Consider the following 20,986-nt stretch of genomic DNA (forward strand, 5'->3'; position numbering starts at 1 on the left):
AAGGACCTCGATCAAACCTCGACCTATGGTTAAGACCATAGCAATTCCTATCGAATCAATAATTAATCGAAAATAAAAAGACTTGAACTATTAATTTCGAACTCGTCTAATCGAAGTTCCACCGTGCTTAAAAAATGGCTCAAATGTATAAAGTCTTCGCGGGAAATGATCGAAAGAACGTCCCAATTCGATCGTTACAATAAAAACTCGCAAAAAGTCTAAATGAACTCGGTCTCGTAATTCTCGGGAAGCAATTAGCCGCATCTGGTGCTGGGTAGGTTTAACGGAAAACGACGAGAATTGCCAGTTGCAGGCGAAGCGAGCGATCGTAAAATGGCATCGAAAGGCAGATGCGTAACAAAGGACGGCGCCGAACAGAGAATTGATGCGTAAGAATTTACTCGAGGCCGGGGAAGAGGCGTAGCGAGGTATCCGGCACGTTCCGTGGCAACGGCCGACAGAAAAGATTTCACGTGGCCGCAGAAGTGAGGAAAGACCGAGGAGAGGAAGAAGAAGAAGAAGAAGAGACGGGAGGACGCGGCTCTCCCGGTGTGTGTATGGGAAAGGAATAGCGGAAGGTTAGGAAGGAGAGCTGGCAGTGAGCAGTACACAGGACAATATTATCGCGCGATACGATCTCAGATGCCTAGCCGGGCTCTTAGGCATGTCACATTGCAAACAGTGGACAATGAGGCTATTGTTGCTGCATAATGGCCGTTCGCGACCTTACGTGGCCTCTTCCTCTTCACCGCCGCGCCGGGCCGTGTGCCGTGCGCCGTCCCACTCGATCTCGCCGGACTGATTCGTACACACGATCCTCTCCGCCGCCCGCTCTGCTTTCTTTGCACCAAAGAAATGTCAGACCGTTGACCAATAGACGGGAAGAAAGTGTCCGGGGACGGTGATCGGTGAAACCGATCGGGAACATCAATTTAACGGTGTTTTAGCTGCTACGGTCGACTGCGCTCCGATAAGACCACTGATGCTGCAGCGTGCTCTGTGCCAGAGTTACCGATCTCGAATTCTTCGGATAGTTTAGCTTCTATCTGCTTCAAGGTCGTCAATTTTCTTTTTTTTTTTTTGGATGCTTCGATTCCAATTCGCTTCGAAGTCTCGAATTTTTTAGGTATTTTAATTTGCTTCGAAGTCTCGAATTTTTTAGGTATTTTAATTTGCTTCGAAGTCTCGAATTTTTTAGGTATTTCAATTTCAATTTCAATTTGCTTCGAAGTCACGATTTTTTTAAGTATTTCAATTTCAATTTGCTGCAAAGTCTCGAAATTTTCAAGTATTTCAATTTCAATGTCAATTTGCTTCGAGGTTTTGAATTTTTTAACTATATCAATTTCAATTTTCTTCGATGTGTCGAATATTTGGAATGTACTTTAATTTCAATTTGCTTCAGAGTTTCAAATTCTGTAGGTTCGTCAATTTCAATTTCAGTTTGTTTCAGTCTTGAATTTTTTAGGTATTTCAATTTCAATTTCAATTTGCTTCGAGGTCTCGAGTTTTTCAGGTATTTCAATTTGCTTTGAAGTCGCGAATTTTTCAAGTATTTCAATTCCAAATTTGCTTTAAAGTCACGAATTTTTCAGATATTTCAATTTCAATTTGCTTTAAAGTCTTGAAATTTTTAAGTATTTCAATTTAGATTTGCTTCAAAGCCTTGAATTTTTTAGATACTTCAATTCTAATTTTCTTTCAAGTCTCGAATTCTTTAGGTTCGTCAATTTCAATTTCAATCTCATTCAAAGTCTCAAATTTTTCAAGTATGTCAATTTTAATTTGCCTCATATCCTTGAATCTTTTAGGTACTTCAATTCCAATTTCCTTCGAAGTCTCGAATTCTTTAGGATCATCAATTTCAATTTCAATTTCCGACAGAGTCTCATATTTTTCAAGTATGTCAATTTTAATTTGCCTCGTAGCCCTGAATCTTTTAAGTACTTCAATTTTAATTTACTTCCAAGTATCGAATTCTTGAATATGAAAAATATCAAATATGAAATTCTTCTCATATCAATTCTTGAATCTTTTAGGTCCTCCAATTTCAATTTGCTTCAAAGTATCGACTTTTTAGGTACCTCAATTTGCTTGCTTCAGTGTCGAATCTTGTAGCTACTTTTGTGCGAATTTGCTAAACTCTTTTCTTTGAATTCGTTTCAAAGTGCCGATTTTTGAGATGTTCTCATATACGAATTACGAGATAAATAAAATAGGTCCAGTATTAGGAAAATCAACAACAAAAAAACATGATATTCACACCTGGACGCTGAGCAGTTTCCGACCGGAAACGAACGAGCCATCGAGTCATTCGAAGTTTCTTAACGAGCTCGAAAGAGGATGAGTGTATGCAGAGGATGGCATCTCGAGAAAATTGCGTGTACCGAACGCGGCGTAGCGCCGACGCGATTTCACCGTCGCGATTTCGTCGGCTTGTCTCATTTCGCGCGCGATTACGGCGCAAAGTCGGTAATCAGGACCGATCCTCCGGTTGCGGAATGCGACGCTTAATTAACGTCGATTGTTGCCGCGTTCTATCGCGTCCGATCGCTGGATACAGGCAAGGCACACATGCGCCGAGGAGTTTCGCGGATTAGCGATGCGGTTCACGCCGAGTTGTTGCTGTTCTCCCCGAGTACTTAGCGTTTCATCTGAAAGCGGTCGTGACATCGTTGCACCTCGATAGGGTTACCTGGGGCCGTCTAACTGCGGCGTTCCGCTATCGTCGTAAATTAAGAGTGACTGACAGACATCAGAGAGGAATTCCAAGGGTTCTCTCTCTCTCTCTCTCTCTCTCTCTCTCTCTCTGCCTCTCGCTCCCGCTCCCTCTCTCCTGCTGCAACGATCTCTCGTTGCTTTGTGCACCGCGCCGCGTGCATTGCGACCGTGCACTTTGATCGTTCGCGCTGTCCATTACCACGATTGTATTTGCGGCGTCGTTCCGCGAATAAAATAATTCCCCTTTCTAACGAGGCCGGAGGACCGACGATGAAGATTGCAACTGATGGCCGACGGCGGCGTTCGATGACAATAGGCCGTGATATTCCGGCCGTGATTCGCTAATGAATATGTTCGACGTCTTTTACTTTCGATGTTTCTTCTCTTCGGCAGAGTTTTTCGAGCTCGCGCTTCCATTTCTATTTGGGGAGCTTGAGACAGGGTTTGAGAAGGTGTTTTAGAGGAATTTTTGATAGTGCGTTGATACTGAGCTGGCCAAATTTCGTACCATGTAAATAGATGTAATGGAGTCGCAATGATTTAGGTGGAGACTTTGAAGATCGTAGCTTCAATCTTTCAAATTGTATTCAAATATTGAAATTTGTCAATTCTTTGAATTATCCTGCAATGAATTAGACTTTAATTTCTATAAACATAAGCGTTTGTGACATAGTTGCAATTTAGGTGGAGAGGTCTAAAAGATCACAAATTTCAATCTTGAAAAGTATAGTCTAGTATCGAAAGTCGTCATTCGAATTCTTCGAATTATACCGCAATTAATTAGACTTCAATTTCTATGAACATAAATGTTTGTGACATAGTTGCAATTTAGGTGGAAACCTAAAGGATCACAATTTCAATCTTTAGAATTGTATTCTGATATTGAAAGTCGTCATTCGAATTCTTCGATTTATATACTGCAATTAATTACACTTTAATCTCTATAACCATATATGTATATCTGTAACATAATTGAAAAAAGGGCAGATGGAGACCTTAAGGATTTAATATTAAAACTTTTATCACATGCTTTCAATTATACTGTAATTAATTAAACTCTAATGTATACAAACATAAATCTCGAAATATAGTTTACAGTAATGCATATTGTTTATATAACAATGACAAGATCCGATTTATTTAAACATTCTACAATCCTTATTGTAACATAATGCTTGAATGAAGGTATTCGTAGACAAATTTATATCCAAAACGTTTCTATAGTATCGCGAACGGTAAAAGAAAAATCGAGAACCAGTCATTTCGATTGATTTGGTAGTTCGACTGTTAATTGAATCAAGGTAGCTTGCAGCGCGAGCCCCAGCTAATTTTTGCGCGATAATTGCGTATCATGTGCGAGTAGAGAGTGTGCTGTTTGCCAGTTAGTTATAATGCACGGCAATTTGCAGTTCCTCCGGCAATCGCGGCTGAATACGCAGGTAAGTGACGATGACTTTGCCGAGGATCGCGTCTTCCTGGGTGGCTCGGTTAATAATTTGCAATCGCTAATTCGCGATCATTGTCCGCACGCGATATCCTGGCCGCGGTTCGTACGCGCGTACAGACGAGCGTACTTACATTCATACAAACAGGGCAGATAGAAACGGATAGCCTGGCCAGCACTCTCGCACAGGGAGTTGCCCACTCGGTAATTGCACGCGTGCACTTGTATGCTCAAGATGCTTAACCGAAAGTGCAACGTCTAATTTTCCAGTTAACTAACCAATGCAAACTTCGGCTTAGCATGCGGCGCTCCTCTCTCTCTCTCTCTCTCCCTCTCTCTCTTTCTCTCTGGATGTGTGTTTGCCTGACAATTACGTCGAGATGCGGTGGAAAAGGGCAGCGCGTGTGGCAACACGCTCAATTGCCGCATTAATACCGACAATTAATAGCGCCCATGGAAATTCTGATATCATAATCTTGCCACCGTAACAAAACACTGAAACGACGGCGATTCTCGCCGGACTTGATTGCAGACGTGTTTGAAATTTTCCTGGTTGCAGTAATTTCTCTCTAATTTGCGCTCAGATTGCGCACACAAAAATAAGATTGAGCGAATCTCGCGGCTCGTTTTTATAGTTACCGGTTCTCAACAACTATAAAAACGAGACGCAAGGCTCGAGTAATCGTACCTCATCTTCCCAAATTGTCCATTTTTGTGCACAATCTGAGCGCGAATTTGGGAGACATTATTGTACTTGGAGCAATCTTTATGCGACTATGTTGATATTATCTTAGCGGTTTGTGCGATTAATTAAACGCGAATTTAATGCACCTGTGGGAAGAATGCGTGGGTGAAATGTCAGTTGGTGAAATGATTAAGGAGAAACGAAAATTGTCGATGCATTTTTAAATTGTTCGAATGATTTTTGAAAGGACAATGGTGCGCTTGTCTTGCAGTTGATGCAGATTATGTTTGTTACACTTGGAGATCGACTGTATAGCGATTAAACATGATTTTGTTCTCGAATCTTTACTATTATATTCAGATTTATAATTATATTGAAATTCATTTTATATAATATTTTATAGAATTACATAATAATGTATTCTGTTGGTTATTTTATACAATCATTTTTGTCCAAATAAACATGATATAATACTGATATAATATATAATATAATTATTTTAATATAATTAATATATATATATTAATATATAATTAATATAAATATTTTATATTATAATATAATAATATATAATATATAATACTTTGATATAATACTTTATAGAATTACATAATGAAGTATTCTGTTGGTTATTTTATACAATAATTTTTGTCTAAATAAACATGATTTTGGTCTTGAGTCTTTACAATTATATTCAGATTTATAATTATAGTGAAATTAATTTGATATAATACTTTATAGAATTACATAATGAAATATTCTGTTGGTTATTTTGTACAATAATTTTTGTCTGAAAAGGGATACATTTTCTTCAATAAAAATCAAAGAATACCGAAGAAAACAAATTTATATTCGTTTTTATTTTCCTTTTTATTAAGGAAATGTATCCCTTTTTCAGACAATAATGATTATGCTATTATATTAACCACTATGAATAAAAAGTAAAAAGTTTTGCTGGTTCTGTATTCACGAAACAAGAAACAATAAAAACAATAAAAAGACAATAAAAACTGAACATTTTTGGTGATTTTATGTTCACGAAACAGGAACAAATTAATTCTCACCTCTTTCCCTTCGTTTTCACTGAATAAAACGTATCCCTTTTCAGACAAAAAATTATTGCGTTAACAGCAACGTATAAAAATTAAAAATTGATGCTTACTTTAATAGCAACGGGAAGCAGCGCAGTACACCGTAAAACGTGTTCCCGCGGCAAAAACCGCGGATATCAGAGATCGCATGTTCTCGAGGTTCCCTAAACATGCCACCACCTTCGAAAACAACTCGATTAACATCCGACGAAAGAAAAAAAATAGGGGAGGGAGGGGGAGACCGTCCGAAGACCACGTTTTCCAGGCTCATTAACTTAAGCCGATGCGCTCTAATTGCGACAAATAAACGAGCAGAGATTTCCACGTGAAATAAACGTCTCCGTAGCTTATTATTCCATGCGAGAATTCATTAAGGGATTCTTTCGGCTGGATCGTCCACAGCTGCGCTTCACGGTGCAACAGCAGCAGCAGCCAGTGCACCGTATGCATCGGAAGCGGCTCGTGGGAATGCTTCTCGGACGATCGTCGAACAGAGAGAGCCACGAAGAAACGGCCGGGGCATGCATTCGAAGAGCGGCCGTTTGCACGGCGCGGCGGTGCTCCGAAGCCGCGGCTGTTCCTGCGTCTCGGCTCTTCGCGCGCGTTTATCACGGCTTAATTGAATCCGTGGCAACACTTACAAGGGTTTAATCCGGAGAGCAACGTTTAATTTTCCGGTTAACCAACCAGTGTAAACTTCGGCGCACCGACCCGGCAAGATCATTGCGCGGTCTCTAATATTTGTCGAGCAATCGAATGGCCCCGGCGTCGGGCAACACCGGCCGTGATTGTATCAACCGATGCACACGCGCGCGCGCCAGTATCGCGCTGGAAAAGGGACTTTTTATGCAAATTAATTGGCCCCGTCCGCCAGCGCCAGATTTTTCCGGCGCTGCACGCGGCGGTTACTATGCTAATACGACGCGGCGCGTCGCGTCGCGCCGCCGGCTATTTCGTCGATTTAGACGGTCGAAATTGTTTCTAGTATTTGTTCGACTAAAAACACGGTTCCACAAGGTTCCGTGGCTAAATCGACGCAATTCGTGGAGACAAAAAGTCGTTCCGATGCGTTTTTTTAAACGGTTTAATTATTTTGTTTCACTTTGCAGCCGAGATTTTTCCTAGGAATATTTTTAGAATATCGGAATAATTTTGACATGATCAAATTTATGTATACTTAAAAAACTGTTAAAAATGTCGCTGTTGTATGAGTCAAGAATTTCGATTTCATATCTATAAAATGTACCAGGTTGTATGAAATTATACGTTTTATTTTATCTTTTCGTTTTAATTTATATATTTCATTTTAATTTCTTGGCGCATTTGATCTATTTTATTTTATCTTCTTGCTTTACTTTATATCTTATATTTTATTTTAATTTCTTGGTTTCTTTGATTTATTTTATTTTATCTTATCGATTAACTTTATGAATTTTATCTTGTTTCAGTTGCTTGGTTTATTTGATCTATTTTATTTTATCTTATTGGTTTACTTTATATATTTTATATATAAAGTATGATATTATTATAATATAATAATATCTTTTAATATATTACAGTATTTTTAGTATTATTTATTATTTCTATAGTATTTATATTTTTTATATATTTATTGCATCCATTTTATTTTATCTTCTTGTTTTATTTTATTTTAATTTTTTCGTTCATTCTATCTATTTTATTTTATTGTTTCATTTTGTGTAGTTCATTTTATTGTATGACATGAAATGTGTAAAGAGATGCACTAAAATGCACTAAGAGATGCACTAAAGAAAATTAACTAAATTCATATACAAATATCAAGAAGATCAAATAAATTCAATCTCGCCATTCCAACGAAGCAAAAACGATCATTTTTCTCGCACGATAATTTTACAGTAAATTAATCGGTAAAATTGTGACAGAAAATTGAAAGATCCGCGGATTTTCGGTCGCGGGTTCGAGAACGACTGGCTTCCCGGCTCTTAGAATGATTCACCTTAAAGGGCAATTATAATACCGCGCGCAGCCCGCAGCCTGATCCTCCCTGAGCCGGTGATCAGCTCGGGGGTCGGCGGTATCTGTGGTTGCGGTGCATTTTAATGAAATTCACGGCCGGCACGGCGCGGCGCGGCATTACTTACGGTGGTGTTACCTGGATATCGCGTTTACCGAGTTACAAAGGTAAACCATACGCGCACTTTCTTGTCTGGCGTTTCATCTGGCAAGGTCCGCGCGCGCCCCCGTGCTCAACGAAGGGCTTCGTAGGGCATTACTCTGGTAAGCCCGACTTGGCAAGCAGATCCCGCGGGTTACAGTTAATTGGCTTCAGCCCGTTCAGCCGAGGACGTGTGCACCTATCCTCGGTGCAACGCATGCACGTGTCCGCTTGCAACCTAGCCCGTCTGCGTGCGGCCTGCGCGTTTCGACAACCGCCTGCTGGCCCGTGCGAGTCGTACGCGTCGATGGCGTCCGCTGTCCCGTTGACAGACCAAAAGTGATCGCTGTTATCAGTGGGATCTTTGTGCAAAATAAAAATTGCCTGCATCACTTGTAGCATACTGGAGCTGCATAGAACTTTTCTTCTTTTGTCCATTATTTTAGTAGCTTGATAATGACTAAAACAACGAGAAATAAAAATTGTCTATGGTTATCGTAAGAAACGTATGTCAGATGAAAATGTTTAAATTAATTGAAAAAAAATCAAGCCTGGTGAAAATGTCTAAGTTAATTGGAAGAAACACAAGTCTGAGGAAAGGGTCTAAGTTCGTTGTAAGAAACACAGGTCAGATAAAACAGTCTTTCCTTTTCGGATAATTTTAATAATATGTAAACAAATCAGAAATATTCTGAAATTTGTCTTCTTTCTGTTAATGATTTTAATAGCTCGACAATGACTGAAACAATACGAAATAAAAATTGTCTAAGTTAACTGTAAGAAACACAAGTCAGATAAAACTGCCTTTCCTTTTCGAATAATTTTAATAATATGTAAACAAATCAGAAATATTCTGAAATTTTCTTCTTTCTGTTAATGATTTTAATAGCTCGACAATGACTGAAATAATACAAAATCAAAATTGTCTAAGCTAATTGTAGGAAACGTGAATCACATAAAAATGTCTTTCCTCTTCAAATGATTTTAACAAATTTTAAAAAACACAAAAATATTCTGAGATTATTTTTCTTATGTTAATGATTTTAATAGCTCCACAATCACTGAAACAATACGAAATAAAAATTGTCTAAGTTAACTGTAAGAAATTAAAGTCAGATAAAACTGTCTTTCCTTTTCTCGGATAATTTTATTAATACGTAAACAAATCAGAAATATTCTGAAAATTTTCTTCTTTCTGTTAATGATTTTAATAGCTCGACAATGACTGAAATAATACAAAATCAAAATTGTCTAAGCTAATTGTAGGAAACGTGAATCACATAAAAATGTCTTTCCTCTTCAAATGATTTTAACAAATTTTAAAAAACACAAAAATATTCTGAGATTATTTTTCTTTTGCTAATGATTTTAATAGCTCCACAATCACTGAAACAATACGAAATAAAAATTGTCTAAGTTAACTGTAAGAAATTCAAGTCAGATCAAAATGTCTTTCCTCTTCGAATAATTTTAATAAACTGCAAATAACGCAAAATTATTCCGAGATTCTTCCATCTTTAGTTAATTATTTTAATAGCTTGACAATTACTAAAACGAATCTAGAGAAGTGAGTCAGATAAAAATGTTCCAGCAACAAACAAAATAAATAATAATATAAATAAATAAATAATATAATCTGCGATTAGTCTACATAAGTTTGTTACGTTCGAACAATATTTTCACGTTGCACAGTTAACACGTTACATACAGGGTGGCCAGCTAGTACTCAGGAGACGCAATTGGCTCACAGTGTCTGCAACTTGTAACCAGATGATGTTGCTTGGTCTGGGCCAGACCCGACATGTCTACGTCTGACAGTAATTAGGCTTGATTCAGCCTTGCTTCCCTTACAGAGAACACCTAGGCAACCTGGAATTCTGCTGTATACAATCTCCGAATGATAGATTTGGCAAGCCAGATTAGACGGTATCTTGAGTTTCTAGGTATTTAGCGATATTACCATTGGCTGAGAAACGTGGAGTAATATTTCAACGCTAAGTTACTTTGCTAGATCTTTAGCAGATATTTGGGAAAGACGGATCTACGAGATGCACTTCGCTTTTTGATTGATGATTATAAGTAGACCGTGTGTTTTATGCAGTTATGACAAGTATTAATACGTCGACTATGAATTGATGAAAACTAAAATAATAAAACAGGAGTAATGAGACGTAATAATACAAAATAATAATATGACAACACAAAATATAATACAAGATAATAATGTAATAGTACAAAATAATAGAAAATAAAAATGTAACATATCATGAAATCATACAAAATAATAATATAATAATTTAAAATAATACAAGACAATAATATGACATTATAAAATAATACAAAATAAAGATATGAAAATATAAAATGATACAAAATAATAATATGGCAATAGAAAATGATACAAAATAGTAATATAACAATAGAAGATAATAGAAAATAAAAGCATAACATCAGAAAATCATATACAATAATAATATAATGTAGAATATTACAGAATAATAATATAACAATATAAAATAATACATGATAATAATATGACAATATAAAATAATGCAAGATAATAGTATAACAATATAAAATAATACAGAATAATAATATAACAATATAAAATAATACAAAATAATAATATGACAATACAAAATAACACAAGATGGTAATATAACAATACAAAATAATACAGAATAATAATATAACAATATAAAACAATACAAAATAATAATATGAAAATATAAAATGATACAAAATAATAATATAACAATGGAAGATAATAGAAAATAAAAGTATAACATCAGAAAATATACAACAATAATTTAATATAGAATAATACAGAATAATAATACAACAATATAAAATAATACAAAATAATAATATGACGATATAAAATGATACAAAATAATAATAGAACAGTATAAAATAATACAAACAAGCTCAATTAAATTTTTGTTACACAATGACGTGGAACTATATGAAGTAGGACTATCTTGGGGTCACTGACGACCCTGGTATGAAAACTAAGGGTGAAAATAAGCTACAAAAACAGAAAACATCACAAAGTTGCACTACAACTAGCAAACGCGTCGAGATGAGTCAACCATACAGAACAATCGTAACAAATTCTAGAGAAAGAGGGGGGGCAGAGAGGGAAAGAGTCTCGATCTCCGCCTCCGCAGAAATAGCCAGATAGTTAATAGCATGGACTCTGTGCCATAGAGAGCGCGTACAGTGTATTAGAACGGCGTTCTTCCCTCGACGTTCCATCTAATCTGCCTTTGACTCTCAATGACGGGTCACGACTCGCCAGGTTTCCAACCGACTCGGTACGAAGCGGGGCAATCATTTTCTCATGATCTCTCCACGGTGTGTCCGGCACAAGACCGATCACCGTCCCGAGATGCACACGAACGTGTACGACGCGTGTTCCCGGCGCAACTCCTCTATTTCGCGCGTTCGACAGCCGCGCGTATTAACGCCTCCTTACCGGCGGGATACGCGGGCCTCTATCGCTCGTGATACGGGCGTGATACGCCCCGACAAGCGGAATAAAGGCGAGCCAGAAAATTGCCCTTTCGATTTACTAAACAGATAATTAATTAATCTGATTGACGGGTAACCGGTGCAGTCGGATCGCCGACAAGTGGCTCGAATCCGAACGGACGCCCTAATCGCGGCGACACCACCGACGTGCTTCCACATCAATTTCGCAATTTTTCAACTAACAGTTTAACGCTTTTATCGTTCAGTTTGTTAATCGAAATATTAGCGGCGACCTTTAGGATCGTTGAAGGTTTCGAATTTATGGTTGGAAGGTTGGGGATAAATTCGTTTGCGACAGTAATTTTTGTATTGTGCCTAGTAGATCGCGAATTTTGCGCATTTATCATGTAAATAATTCGATCAAATAGCAAAATAGCAAAAACGTTTGAACGATTTTGAAATATTATTGTATTAATGTCAAATTATTAAAATTATCACGGAAAGGGGTCAATTCTTTCCTTCGTTAATCGGTTTAATAAGTTCAAAGTAAAATGCAATAGTATTTTTCAAATATTTGTACTATATTTATCAATATTTATAAAAGTAATATTTGTAAATTCTTTTAAATATTTCACATAATAAAATTAATACTTTTAAGTTACACAATAAAATTACTATCTATAAATTCTTTGAATATTTCACATAGTAATATTAATATCTGTAAATTCTTTTAAATGTTCCACATAATATTATTAATATCTGTAAATTCTTTGAAATGTTTCACACGATAAAATTAATGCTTGTAAATTCTCTAAATTCTTACACAATAAAATTAATATTTATAAATTCTTCAAATGTTTCACACAATAAAATTAATATTTGTAAATCCATGAAATGTTTTGCATTCCAAAATGATCCATTCATTATTGTAACAAATGCATAAAATCATCAGTCTAATAACCACAAAGGAAGACTGATGATCAAAATTAGTGTATTCCTTCGCACTATATCGAGATCATCGGTGGAACATCTTCGAAGAAGTCTACTGATCAATCAGTTCCGTAAATACCTCGTCGAAACACGAAATACAGATCCGTTCTCTCGATCATCTGACCCGAGATCTCGGGAGATCGAGTTCAATAGGAAACCGAAACTGTCAGCGTATATTGGCCGAATAAGTTGTTTCGGTTAACGGTTCACGATCGAGAGGCCGATAAAAAAAAAGTAAATTCGGTATAGAACGAGCCGTAGTAACCGGTTCCCCGATGACTCGCGGGAAGAGTTGAGAATTCTATTACGACAATATGATGTATGGGTGGCAATACTTCTCGCTTCTAGGCTCTCGAAAAGCCCATTAATTTATCATAATATCGGGCCGCGGCGCAAATAACGAAAAACGCTCACCTCCGTTTCCTCTGCGAAAATGATTAATTGGCGGAGACGTGTTCCTCTACGTACCTGTAACAGAAACGAAGAGAAGAGAACGATTAGAATCAATGTTTAATTAAGGCTAAATGCCAGGCATCGTGCTCGGCACTGTGGCGGTTTTTGTTTCGCGTAATTAAACTGCTGAGCGATTGCGGCTTGAACGACGTTTTCGGGAGATCTGGGAATGCGGTCCTCGGTTTCATGCAATTTCTGTGCGTTTTTAATGCACGCGGAACGAAGATGAGATTTCCCTTCGTTACATTGATTATATCGAAATTGATTATATGCGAAATGAATGTTGTTTGCTGTAATTGCGAGGTATAACATTCAAGAGATATCAAATTGCAAATGTCCATTGAATTTTATGCAATTCCTGTACATTTGTTATGCACGAGAAATGAGAATGACTTTTTATATGAATATGTACTTATAAGTTGACCGTATTAATTGCGAGATATAATGTTCAACAGATATTAAAATTCTAACGTTTATTGTATTCGATGCAATCGCTATGCATTTCTGATGCACAAGGAGTGGAAATGAGGTTTTATATGAATACACGGTGCAAGACAGAATTGATTATATATATATATGTGTGAAATAAAAATTGACTGCATTAATTTTTCAGTGATATTGACTTCGGTGCAATTGCTATGCACTTTGATTGTCCACGGGATGCAGTTATTGAAAATAAGATTTTATTCGATTTTATACAGTGCAAGTCAAACTTGATCATATGTAATATATAAATAATGTGCTTTGATTGCAATTTATAATTTTTAGAAGCTATTAAAACGCAAACATGAGATGAATTTAATGCAATTGCTATGCATCTCGGATGTACGAAGCCTGTACACGAGGATCTACTCGATTCTACACACTGCAATGCAAACTCGTTCACCGAAATGAAAATTATCTATATTAATTACAAACCATGGGAGTTACATTGACATTTATTTCTCCTGCTATTAGCAAGTTACTATGCAGTTTACTGCATCTAGCTGTTCAATATCATTTTCCATTTCGCGTTTGACTGCGCGAAATGTACTTTGCGATGCTAAGATAGACACAGATCGACACGATATCTCGAACGAGAGGTAGAATAACTCGAAGTAACTTTTATCACGGCGATCGCGGAACTTCACCGCGAGCTTCGTCTAACCTGAGAACACAGCCGTGCTTCGTTCCAGGCCTCCTTTAGTCGACACGGAGCTCTCCGACCGATATTTACACAGGCAATTAAGAACTGCCGGCAATTATTATGATAATGGGGTGCAAAACGACTGCTCGAGACGAACGAAAACAATGTACCAGAGAAGCGGTGTTCTCGAGCATCGGTCTCTCTCTCTCTCTCGCTCTCTCCCTCCCTGACTCTCCGTTCGTAGCGTAAACGAAATAACATTTATCTATCCGCGGCGAGCAAACAACGTGAACTTTTCAAGACGAATAAACGGCTAGGAACGGTGCGCAAACTGTGGCTGTATCGATCACTCGGGACAGAAACTGGGTTAACGTGACCCGTTCATCCTCCTCTATCCTCTTACCATTCCCACTTACCGTCAATTCGCCCGTCTCACAATACGAATCCAAGTAACTACGCCCGACGCTGCGGCTGCCAATCGAAACTTAGCCGCCGCTAAACGCATTACAGCTGCTCGGGGTTTCGACATCTTCGATTAAACCCATCAACAGGCCGAACGCAATCATTTTCTCGTTAGATACGCCCGGCACATGACGGGCTGGGCGACAGAAACCGTCCAAAAGCGATATGCGATATTTTTGTTTTCATTGATTTTATGATCTTTTTACAACGTGGCTCATGTACGGTTAACGACGAAATGTTAATTTTATATAGAAGATGAAAATATTGACTTTCAATTGTTATTTTATTTCTGTACCTTTTATTTTTTCTATTTATTTTTTAATTTGTACATTTATTCTTTAGTTTTTCTATTTATTTCTTAATTTGTTCATTCATTCTTTAATTCTTCTATTTATTTTTTAATGTTTCTATTTACCTTTTACTTCTTCTGTTAAATTTTTATTTCTTTTCATTTTTATTATCTTTTATACTTGTCGTATACACTGAATAAAGCAATACTGCAATATAACTTCTTCTCGAACTTGTTTAAACTTCTTCAAACTTATTTAAACTTCTTCAAATTTATTTAAACCTCTTCAAACTTATTTAAACTTCTTTAAACTCTCATTTAAACTTCTTCAAACTTAGTAAACTTCTTCAAAATTATTTTAAATTCTTCGACATTATTTAAACTTCTTCAAAATTATTAAAACTTCTTCGAACTCTTATTTAAACTTCTTCAAATTTATCGAAACTTCTTCAAACTTATTATACTTCCTCGAAGTCATTTATACTTCTTCAAATTTATTTAAATATATCTTCAAATTTACTTAAACTTCTTCAAATTTATTTATGCTTCTTCAAAGTAATTTAAACTTCTCCAAATTTATTTAAACTTCTTCAAATTTATTTAAACCTCTTCAAATTTATTTAAACTTCTTCAAAACTATTTTAAATTCTTCGACACTATTTAAACTTCTTCAAAATTATTAAAACTTCTTCAAACTTATTTAAACTTCATCTGCAAACCTCTTCAATCCTCTTCAAACTTCATCACAGTAGATGTTTCAAAATTTTCCAACATGTCTCAAACTGCAATAACACCGTTAAAGATTAAAAGAACATGTCCTGATGCACTTTTTGCACAAGCCAGCCCATGAAAATAGCATTTCCATAAGAATCTGCATCAGGAATACCGAAACGAGAAAGTGTGCAGCTAAACGCATGCCGCTGCGCGTACGTACGGCGACTAAACAGCGCGGGCCAGCGAGAGAATAATGGAACGACAAGACAAATTGCGAAGAATGTGTTCGATCGCGCGAGGAATCGCATTTGTTAAGAATCTTTCGCAAGAAGGGTCGCCATAATGGTGCGACGGAGGACGTCTCTGCGATCCTATATGCGAGAGGAATTCCTCGGGCTCTTAAACAATCGTTAGGTGCGAACAATTTGTCGTGAAGGTGGATATCGGTGTAGGGAGAAAAAGATAACGCGGCGGACTTACGAGGGGTGCCAGACAACTACGTAAATTCGCATTACCGGGGATCGCGTCGCGTCGCGGCGCGGCGCGCAAAATTGCTGGCCCGTAAAGCACGAAAGCTGTGTCAAGCGTCGCGATATGGAATCCGAACGCCCCCGCCCACCTCTCCCCGATCCCCCCCCCCGTAATATCTGTATCTCGCGAAATCGAATATACGGCGTCTAGGATTTCCATTCTGTGATGAAAACTGTCTCCGGCGAGCATCCCTTCCCGTGAATATAAGACGGCTCATGGTTTACAGAGCGATTCTCGCTTGTAACGATCTCCCTCGCCGTCGGTATTTTTCATTTTCAAATGGAAGTTATGCCGCGATCGACGGTTTACGATGCTAACTGAAATTTTTATGCACTGCGAAATTTTATTCCTTCGCGTTCCAGTCGGATGCTGCCAGTCGAGAAGATGTGTCGGAACGAAATTACAGTTGCCGCGAGCTTGTATTGTTGTTCTATCGCAGGGGGTCTCGTTGCGTTAGTCGTCCGTGTAATGGGGAGAACAAAGTAGAGAGTACATCGGGGATCTCTGCAATTTTATTACGAAGGAGTAAGCTTCAAAATGAGGCTACATTCGTTGTTCTTGTATTTTTCTTTACGAAATTAGACACTGCGAATTTATATTATATTATTATATTATTATATTATGATATTATTATATTATGATATTAGTATATCAGTATATCAGTATATCAGTATATCAGTATATCAGTATATCAGTATATCAGTATATCAGTATATCAGCATATCAGTATATCAGTATATCAGTATATCAGTATATCAGTATATCAGTATATCAGTATATCAGTATATCAGTATATCAGTATATCAGTATATCAGTATATCAGTATATCAGTATATCAGTATATTAGTATATTAGTATATTAGTATATTAGTATATCAGTATATCAGTATATTAGTATATTAGTATATTAGTATATTAGTATATTAGTATATTAGTATATTAGTATATTAGTATATTATCATATTATTATATCATAATTTTACACTATTAACACATTGACTGCTGCACCACCCACATGACTGACAGAATTATCGAAAAATTTAATTTCTAAATATTAACTTTCACGCTGATCAATTAGAATTTTATTTCGATTTGCAACAGGTAAGAATATTGACAAAGTAATCGACGTTTTAACAGTTTCAATTCCATTGCATAAAATGCTCTAACTTTATAAAACTTTTTGAGATTTTTGACGCGACTATCAAACTATTAAAAGATTATAAATTGAAATATATCAATTCTTCCATAAGCCAATAATACTGATAATACACCGAACAAATAAATATCGTGCAATTCGAACAATAATTTCACCATTTTCTGTCTCATGTAATAATCTTCGCTATGAACGCATCAAATCCGCAGTCGACTTAATAGCATCGACAGTGAATCGAACAACAGACGATCTCGCGTAGTTGCTCGCAGAAACCATATTCTTCGGAACCGTACCGCAACTGCTGCACAGCATGCAGAAGAACCGTGCAACGTAAAAATCGATGGAGACACTCGTATAATTAGTGCCCGGTATTCCCAGGCGAGCAAGAGTTTCTGTTTGTCCTCCGCGCAAGAAAGTTTCGAGAGCGCGTATCAGCGAGACCCGCGTCGGGTCTAATAAATTACACGGCGGAACGGCCGTAACTAACGCGAATATTCTATTCTCTAGAGAGCGAGCCGGTCGCGGATAGCTATCGCCAGTAATTTATAGCGAATCAACGGTATCGTAAAACACAGAACGGTGACCGTGATACCGAAGCGTTGTGCGAGCCCGCGAGCCGTGAGCCGCACGCCGCACGCCGGCTCTCGAAAATGGAGTTACACAGGCGAGCGAGTAACATCGCTAATTTATTAGATTCTGGAATGCGCGCTCGTAATCGCATCGATCGATGTATTTGTCCAGCCGAGTGCACCCGTTAATCTTGCGCAAATGAAATAATGGTTTCAAGCTTTATCGACGGATAATGAATTTTAAATCGGATCAGTTCGACGGCATTAATTCCGCGTTCGCCGCGCGTGATCCGAGACTGGATTGCAAATTAGATTATCTGTCTCTATCTCTGCTCTCTCCCTCTCTCTCTCTCTCTTCATCTTTCTCTCTCTCTCTCTCTCTCTCCGCTCTCTTTCTCTCTCTCTCCGCTCTCTCTCTCTCTCCGCTCTCTTTCTTTCTCTCTCTCTCTCTCCGCTCTCTTTTTTCTCTCTCTCTCTCTCTCTCTCTCTCTCTCTCCGCTCTCTTGATCTTCCTCTTTCTCTCTCTCGCGCTCTCTTCATATTTTTTTTCTTTCTCCCGCTCTCTTCTGATGTCTTTGCAATTTTATCCTAGTCATTTTCGTTAAAAATGTAGAAAATTCGCAGTCTAAAAATGTAGAAAGGAGGAAAGAGAGATGGAAAGATTGAAGGAGACAAAATGAAAAAGAGAGTAAAAAAAATAGAGAAAAGCAGGAAAAGGAAGACAAATAGAGGGGGAAAAAGGAGAGTGGGAGACCGTAGGAAAAATAGAGAAATAGAAAGAAAAAGAGAGGAAGGGAGAGATTGAGAAAAAAGAGAGAGGTGGAGAGACAAAATAAAAAGTAGAGAGAGACAGTGAGAAAAATAGAGAAAAGCAGAACGAAAACAAGAGAAAGAGAAAAATAGAGAAAAAAGGAAAGAGAGATAGAGAGAATAAACAAGATAAAATAAAAAATAGAGAGAGACAGTGCGAAAAATAGAGAAAAGCAGAGGGAAGAAGAGAGAAAGAGAAAAATAGAGAAAAAAGGAAAGAAAGATAGAATAAACAAGATAAAATAAAAAATAGAGAGAGACAGTGCGAAAAATAGAGAAAAGCAGAACGAAAACGAGAGAAAGAGAAAAATAGAGATAAAAGGAAAGAGAGATAGAGAGAATAAACAAGATAAAATAAAAAATAAAGAGAGACAGTGCGAAAAATAGAGAAAAGCAGAGGGAAGAAGAGAGAAAGAGAAAAATAGAGAAAAAAGGAAAGAGAGATAGAGAGAATAAACAAGATAAAATAAAAAATAGAGAGAGACAGTGCGAAAAATAGGGAAAAGCAGACGGAAGAAGAGAGAAAGAGAGAAATAGAAGGAAACAGAAAAGAGAGTAGATCCCTTTTCTTATTCTTCTGCCTCTCTCTCTCTCTCTCTCTCTCTCTCTCTCTCTCTCTCTCTCTCTCTCTCTCTCTCTCTTGCTCCTCGTGTCACAGCGTTTCTTTCCCCTTCGCCTCGAGTTTCCTCCGCGTTTATTTATCTTCGTTCTTTTCTCCCCTCCGATAGACACATATCTGGCCGCGACTCGAAGCTAAATGGCACGATAGCACGGAATAAAGGCGCGGCTGGCGCGGCTCATCTGCATAATAAAAGTAGAAACCACGAGATACCGAATCTTGAACAAACCTGCCGTGCGCGCGCCTGCTTCAATCGCCGCCGGGAATCTCTATGTCCATGCGAACCAGCTACTTTTTGTCGCCTGTTGTTGCTAAACGCTACCGTCGACTCCCGAGGAACATTAACTTACGGAAACATTTCAGCTCGCTGTAAAGCGACACGATCTCTCGGCGACTCGTTACGACAAGATATGTACAAGCTTTTTAGCTTTCGTTTAGGTCGCCGATGAGCGAAAACGTTGTAGCTAGTTCATTCACCAGCGAGCTCGCGTTTCTTACAAGCAGACGAATTTACGGTTTTAATTATTGTTGTTATGGTCTGGTCGAATTTTTACTACGATTCTTGTAGCGAATTTTGTGTTTGGACGAAGATGTATGGTTTTAATTATTATTATGCTCCGTCAGAATTTCTACGAAAATTCGTGTAGCGAATTTCTGTGTTGCATGAATATTTATGATTTTAAGTATTGTTATGGTTCGTTTGAATTTTTACTATAATTCTTGTAGCGAATTTCTGTTTTGAACAAAGAATTATAATTTTAATTATTACCTGTTCGAATAATAATATCTGTTTGAATTTCTGTTAATATTTATGGAGAGAATTTGTATTTCGAACGAAAATCTATTATTTTAATTATTATTGTAGTCTGCCACAGAATTTCTACTGAAACTCGTGTCAAGAATTTTTTGTTTCGGACAAAGATCTGTATAATTTGAATTATTATTCATATTCTCTATCTGAATTTCTATTAAAATTCGTACAGAGAATGAACTGTTAAAAATAACAATACTTTATTCGTCGTAAAACTGTATCAAGATAATATCTCAAATAGTATTTAATATCAACAAAATATTATTATATTTATTCCTTCATTTCTTACAATATATTTATTCCTTTAATTTACGATCATCTAATAAAATATTTTTATTTCACCGATCCACAGTATAAAGTATAATCATTTTGATGATTTAAAACGAGCGAAGTATTTCCCATCGACATTAAACGAACCAAAAATTCAGTTCGATATCTTTTACAAAAGTCAACGCTATTTTCCACGAATCTGCTGCTCGCAGCACTTCCGATTCCCACACCGTTACCGCAACTCGTTGCATCGTCGTACGACGTCTGATTAGTATGAACGGCGTAAATTTTGAAAACAGAAAAAACAAACGAAAAGCCAGCGTTTCTGTAATCTCGGCACAGATCGGAGTGCCAAGGACCGAACGCCGAGCAGCAGAAATCAGAGCGCGGCGGACGTCGGGGTTCGTTCCGCTCTAAACAGAATAAAAATTCGCCCCATCGAATCAAGAAAACTATTTGCCCTGGCTCGGCCGTAGAGCATGATTGCCGGTTAAACATTTGCTTCGCGGAACGGCCGGCTCGAGAACCGGGGCGAAATGGGCCGAGCCCGGGCCGGGGAGCCGGCGGGGAAACGAAGAAGAAGCGGAGCGGCGAACGTGCCGCAATTTTAGCCTTTTACCCTTTTATGAATTCTGGA

General features: G+C 37.4%; 1 protein-coding gene and 1 long non-coding RNA gene across 4 annotated transcripts in view; one reads left to right on the forward strand and one right to left on the reverse strand.

Moving 5' to 3' along the window:
- LOC117220633 (uncharacterized) overlaps nt 1–20,986 on the reverse strand; it is a 550,762-nt gene that overhangs the window by 384,341 nt on the left and 145,435 nt on the right. The window lies entirely within an intron of this gene.
- On the forward strand, nt 1,028–2,065 carry LOC143258816 (uncharacterized). Its single transcript, XR_013032701.1, has 3 exons — nt 1,028–1,126; nt 1,163–1,320; nt 1,501–2,065. It is a non-coding gene; the product is annotated as an uncharacterized LOC143258816 (long non-coding RNA).

This window comes from Megalopta genalis, chromosome 2 (assembly GCF_051020955.1).
Source record: "Megalopta genalis isolate 19385.01 chromosome 2, iyMegGena1_principal, whole genome shotgun sequence".
NCBI lineage: Eukaryota > Metazoa > Arthropoda > Insecta > Hymenoptera > Halictidae > Megalopta > Megalopta genalis.